Source organism: Canis aureus, chromosome 24 (genome assembly GCF_053574225.1).
Source record: "Canis aureus isolate CA01 chromosome 24, VMU_Caureus_v.1.0, whole genome shotgun sequence".
In the NCBI taxonomy this organism is placed as follows: domain Eukaryota; kingdom Metazoa; phylum Chordata; class Mammalia; order Carnivora; family Canidae; genus Canis; species Canis aureus.
Genome location: NC_135634.1, coordinates 1,897,657 through 1,904,234, shown reverse-complemented (window position 1 = coordinate 1,904,234; position 6,578 = coordinate 1,897,657). Strand labels below are relative to the sequence as shown.

The following is a 6,578-nucleotide window of genomic DNA, read 5'->3' as shown; positions in this document are numbered from 1 at the left end:
GTGGAGTTGTGTTATAGGCAACACGGCCATTCCTGAAATCCATCACAAAAGGGTCCCAGGAAAACATGAGCAGTGGTCAAGATACTCTAAGGGTTCTTGGCATCTGCCAGAAGGGGCACTCTTCTAAAAACAGACAATGGGACAAGTTCCACCTTGCCTGAAAGACAATTTCAACTCTGACCCAATAAAGGAAGAAACAAAAGATAGTTTCAATCAATAGAGACGGACTAAGAAGCTTTAATTGGTCAAAGTGCGGGATATCTTAAAAAGAAGCAAACATATTGTCTTAGAATTTCTAATAAGCAGGAAGAGAAGTCTGGTCATAGGTGGGCATGGGCTTTAAACCTGCAACACTCTATAGGAAGGTCTGACATAGTTTCACGGCCCAGGATTCTATAGTCAGTTGAGAAGGGAAGGCAGGCAAATCAGGTGCATGGTAACAGTTCATATGCATCTACTGTGTTCATGTGCTTTATATGCATGTGATTTTGTTTTATGCTCACAACATGCCTACAGGGAACTAACTCATCAGGGAACTCATCAACACCCTCATTTTCAGAGAAAGGTAGAGCACCCATGTAACCTGTTAAAAGTTAAAGCTAACAAAGGTCAGTGCCAGGATCAAGATCTTGGTCAGTCTGATTCCAAAGCTGACCCCCTCTCTAGCACTTTCTCAGAAAGACCATCATGTCAAAGCAATGGAAAGGCACCCAGTAACGAAGGTACAGTGGCAATAGCTTAAGAAATGACCGGGAGCTGTCCAAAAAGCTGACAAATTTTTAAGAACTGCTCAAAAGAGTGGAAATAGAACACATGATCAAGGTGGGGGGGAGGGGTGGTACACAGTCTGGAGGGTAAAGCAAGCTCCCCATTGCTGAAGCTAGCTCAACATGCCTGGGAAAAATGGGGGAGAACTCTCAGCCTCTCAATCAGACAGAACATGGCAAAAGGAAATAAATTGACTTCTCAAGGCCAGAGATGCAAGTGAGGGAATGACATAGAGAAAATAAAACTCCTCCACTAGGAGTTTGCATCCATTTTTCTGTCTCTGGCAAAGCCCAGAAATGTTTGTGCTGCCAAATGCTTTCAGCATTATGAAAGTCCTTATTCTGGCTACACACCACCCTACTGATTTTCTTTCTTACAAGATTAGAATTCTCAACAATTGTTTAAACTATATGACCAATTCCCTGGCAGCTCCAATCTATTTATATCTGGGGTAGGAGATTATGGGGTGTGCCTGTGGGTGCATGTGTATTTGCCATGGAAATGCCTGTTTAAAAAATTACTACTAAGATGAGCAGAACACAGATGAAAATTATTACCAGTCCCTCAGGAAGAGAAGTCACATTCTTTTTGCTGTTACTTTGAACGAAGGTGAGGTTTCAGTTTTAATATCTACCTGTTGTCTGCATGCAAAGCTGGTTGCTTGATATCATTGCTTTAATTTTGTTTTGTTTTGATTCCTCTGAGAGATTCAAAGGATCATAGAAAAGTTCATTGTAATTCAGCAATTAGTGAGTCTGCTGCTTTCTTCTTCTCCTGACCAAAAATGCAAGATCATTCTGTCCTGTGAAAGTCATTTTCTGCCGGCATTTTACACATTAATTTGCTGGCATGAAAATCCAGAGGAAAGGAAGAGCAAAATGTCAAAAGTTCCAGCAGATTTTGTGCATGAAGCAGTAGGAAAAAGTGAAAGATGCCTTGCAGGCAACTGCCCATCTTTGATCCAAAAGAGTGTCCCTTCAGTTTTATGTATGAAAACAACAAAAAGGAATAGTTGAAAGGCACATGCTTCTAAACGGTATCTCCCTGGGAATTAATCCTCAGAAATACCTCGTTCACCTTGTCACTCCCCTGCTCTCAGATCTCCTTTGCTTCTCCTCTACAGGATGATGTGTGACTCCAAAGCTCTCTATAGTTCGTTTTCAACCTGCATTCCAGGCTTCTTTCTCCTCCTATTTACAGGACTATCCATCTGCTCAAATTGCTTTGTCCAGAAAAAAAGTTCTCATTCCTACTTTTGACACTGTCATCCCAGCCCAGAATCAATGTCAGCTTCCTGGGTCTGTGACCAGTGAAGTCACATGGGACTCACCTAAGGGTGCCTTTGTACTGTTTTGTTAAATCTGTGGGATTACAGAGCAAATGCAACAGGCCTGAGTCCTGACTCCCAAATAGTTCACCTCCGCTCACCCCCTGAGATAGGCTCTAGGCCACATCTCACAACCACTGCCACCTTCACCCATAGCAATGGGCAGAGGTTCTGGGAAAGCATGTGCCCCACAGCATCTCAGGGCATGGCAAAGTGGAGGCTGCCCTGTCCTGGATTCATGGTGCCATTGTACATTTACCCTCTCACCCACCTTGATCCAGGTATGGAAAAGACCCTGAAGCAGAGATAGCAATCCCCTGAGGGTTGCTCACCACCATGAATTGAGGCAGTGGGCCTGGGTGAAAAGAGACTGACTTCCCTGCCTTGCACTGGGACTGCACAAATTCTGTTTTCATTATACACCAGGCCCTCCATGCAAATTCTGTAGCCTGCCCTCCCTGGAATATTAGGGTCTGCATACATTTTTTCTATCACATTTCATCCTGATAATTTTAGCTCTTTATTTAGACTGTTGAGTTTATTTGGAATCAGAATCATGCCACTACGAATGCTATTCTCATGCCTTTTAAACTACTGATATAAAGGGTAACAGAGCTACAGATAGTGTCTTTAGCACCCACTAGAAACCTCTAGTTGGTTCACTCAAATTTATGAGCTATCTTCATTATCAACTCACTGATCTAAGACTCTGACTATATTGTCACCAGGCCTACATCTGTCCCTCTCGTCCTCAATGAAGATTATTGCCAAATTCAAACTCCTTCTTCTCCCTTCTGCCATTCTCAACCCTCTACAGCTGGATCCATTTACACCTCCCCTCTACAGAGTTCACCTGCCCCCCAGTATCTCTGACCAATCACAATTAGAATTATTTGTTAAGGAGAAATTATTCACTGAATACTTGTTTTAAAATGACAAGACAGATTTTATTTAAACTACTGCAGAAGGGGAGAGAGACCCCAGTATAAACCAACCTCAATGTTGCTGGAACAAAAAATGAGAGGCTTTTTAAATGCTGCTGTGTGTCAAAGAAAAGTCTTGAAGGACGTTAAGTGGGGCAGGTTGGTCAATGTGATTAGGCCATCAGCATCTGCTAATTTTGCTAACTGTGCTTATGAAGACAAGCTAGATCAGCTGGTGTCCCTGGATCCCAGCTCCCTTGTGCTCTCACAGGGCATCCTTTCAGTATCCAGAAGCCCAAACCTGAATTCTCTCTTTGTAGCCCATAGAGCCTAGGTTTTTCCTATCTTTCTCAGAAAGTTGTCCTTAGCCATTCACCCAGGGCAACAACAGGTTGGGCAGTAGGAACCTGTGCCTAAAGAGAAACTGTACTACCCCTTACTCTCTGGAAGCTTCTCTATCAGTAGCATCCGGCCCTAGGCATTGCTTTGCCCTGAATAGCAGATCCAGGGCCATATCATTTAACTTTACACCAGCCATGTGGCCCTACATCATTTCTTTTATCCTTCACCATAGTCCCACAAAGGGAAAATGGTGCTCAGAGAGCTTTAGTAATGTAGGTCAAACTACATTTTTACATTGTTCCTGTCACCTGCACTAAGAATAATGAAATTAGAGCTAGAAGAAACAGAAGACCCAGATAGGAGTTCTTCAGGAAATACGATGTGGCCTTAAATGAATATAAACTACTGGGCTCCCAAAATGACCACAAAAATCATTGAAAAAGTGACCAGAGAACCACATTAGTGGTCTTCAGAATACCCTCGAGAATGAAGGAAATGCAAAAAGGCTAAAGATAGGAAACATTTCCTGATGGTAATAAAAGGGAGAATTGGTTGCATGTAGACATGCAGAGAGCTGCCAATCCATAAGCTTCCTGTTGACTTCCAGGAAATTCCCAAACTGATTATTGACAGATCTAGGTAAGCTCTTAGGAACACACCAGAACTAATATAGGTACAAAAAAAAAAAAAAAAAAGTCATTGTTTTCCACTTTTTGCTTATTAAACTACTAGATGAAACAAAACTGAGAAGAGTGCCCTAGGTGACAGAATAAGGAGACAATAGGATTCTCAAATATTAAAAGAGAGAAAAATAGAAATCCACTGAACAGCAATAAGTTTAAATTCTTGTTTTGGGGTTGAAATGATTATCTGTAAAAGTATTAAATGAAGAAGACCCAGCTTGATAGAAATTCATATTTTAAAATTTAGGTTTAATTATAACTCACTGCCTTCATGCTAAGCATTCAGCCACAAGTAAAGCAATCACCAAAATGTCTAACTCAACTTTATATCACTTAAATAATTGAAAAAAAAAAAAAGTAAGTCAGATTCCCAACATGCTAGGCAACATAACCTCTAAAGTAATAGGAGGTGGGCAGACCCAGGGTGACATTTGTGAAGAAGGACATTGACAACTTGAAAATGTTATATAGTCTAGAGTATGTACATCTAGAAATAAATATATATATGAGACAGCCTGACAAAAGCTAATAGAATTTTTTCTAAATCCTAATGTAGATGTTTTGGCTGAAATTGGAAGAAGTTTACCTTAATGAATACAGAAATTTTATTAATTTATTGGCTCAAGAACCCAGGAATGATGGAGGAGGAGGAAGGGATAATTGGCAAATTTCCAAAGCCGGAGACTTCATGCTTCCAAGACATTCTCTCTCTATGTCTTCTTCCTTTCACTGGGGCTCTGCTCCAGTTCATTGTTACTATCCTCTACTGCAGATCCGCATTCTCAATGTGCTCCCACTAGCAGGGTGGGAGGGAGGAGTTAGAGAGAGTGAAGGGGCAATGGACCAAGGAGGTGGCAATTGGAAAGAAGTGGTTGCAATCAGAGGTCCCCCTAAAACCATTTGACTGAAATAAGGAAGGAACAGAACACTGAGAGTAGGAAAATAAGGAGATGCTATTTCCTTCCAGGAGAAGGGAAAAATGATGCTATGCAGACAAAAACACAGGCCTTCCCCTCCCAGTGATGAATGAGTAGTTTCTAGCACCTTCCATAGATGCTATAGCCACATTTTATTTTAAATAGATACAAGAGGGTGAACATATTCACAAATATGAATTTTGCTTTATGCCATAGGTTACTTAATAGTCCTTTGCAAGTGAGTTTTTTTTTTTTTTGCAAGTGAGTTTTTAAATGAATTTTTTGAGACATAACTTATATAAAGTAAAATGTATTCAGCTTGGTAGTGTTCAGTTTAAAGAACTTTGATAAACTTATAAACCTACATGACCACCACCAAATCCAAAATATAGAACATTTCCATCTCCACGAAAAGTGCCACAGTATAAAGCTGCAATCAATTGAACAATCCCACACTCTCTCCCCGAAATCTAGGCAAATACTGATCTGGGTTTGTCATTATAGATTAGATTGGTCATTTCTAGAACTTCAGGCATATGAAATCATATGGGATATATTCCATTGTGTCTGCTTCTTTCACTCAGCAAAACATTTTTAAAATTCATGTGTGTTATGCATATTAGTAATTCATCCTTTTTACTGCTGAATAATAGTCTGTTATATGGATATACCACAATTTGTTATCCATTTACCAGTTGACAGACATCTGGGTTGTTTCCATAAATAGTTGATTTTAGTAAAGCTGCCATGAATATTTGCTGCGGGTTGAATTGTATCCCCCAGAAGATATACTGATGTCCTAAACGTGATACCTGTGAATGTACCCTTATTTGAAAATAGGGTCTTTGCAGATGTTATCAAGTTAAAATGATGTCATTGGGGTGGGCCCTAATCCCATATGGGTGTCTTTATAGGAAAGAAGAGATCTAGACACAAGATCAGGGCATGGCAAAGTGGAGGCTGCCCTGTCCTGGATTATGTGGAGAAAGCCACATAATGACAGAGGCAGAGTTGAAGTAATGCATTTACAAGCAGAAAATTGCCAAGGACTGCTGGTAACACCAGAAGCTGAGAGAAAACTTCATGGATCAGATTCTTTCCTAGAGCCTTCAGAGAGAGCATGGTGCTGTCAAAACCTTGATTTTGGATTTCTAGGCTTTAAAACTATGAAAGAATAAATGTCTGTTGCTTAAAGTCACCTAGTTTGTGGTAATTTGTTTGTTTGTTTGTTTTTAATTTATTTTTTATTGGTGTTCAATTTGCCAACATATAGAATAACACTCAGTGCTCATCCCGTCAAGTGCCCCCCTCAGTGCCCGTCACCCAGTCCCCCCCATCCCCCGCCCTCCTCCCCTTCCACCACCCCTGGTTTGTTTCCCAGAGTTAGCAGTCTTTATGTTCTGTCTCCCTTTCTGATATTTCCCACACATTTCTTCTCCCTTCCCTTATATTCCCTTCCACTATTATTTATATTCCCCAAATGAATGAGAACATATAATGTTTGTCCTTCTCCGATTGACGTACTTCACTCAGCATAATACCCTCCAGTTCCATCCACGTCGAAGCAAATGGTGGGTATTTGTTGTTTCTAATGGGTAATATTCCATTGTATACATAT

At 40.6% G+C, this 6,578-nt stretch overlaps 1 long non-coding RNA gene across 1 annotated transcript; it reads left to right on the top strand.

Annotated features, from left to right (window-relative positions):
• Window positions 1-1,242: 1,242 nt before the first annotated feature.
• LOC144296417 (uncharacterized) lies at window positions 1,243-6,158 on the top strand. Its single transcript, XR_013363538.1, has 2 exons — window positions 1,243-1,377; window positions 5,875-6,158. It is a non-coding gene; the product is annotated as an uncharacterized LOC144296417 (long non-coding RNA).
• Window positions 6,159-6,578: the final 420 nt, after the last annotated feature.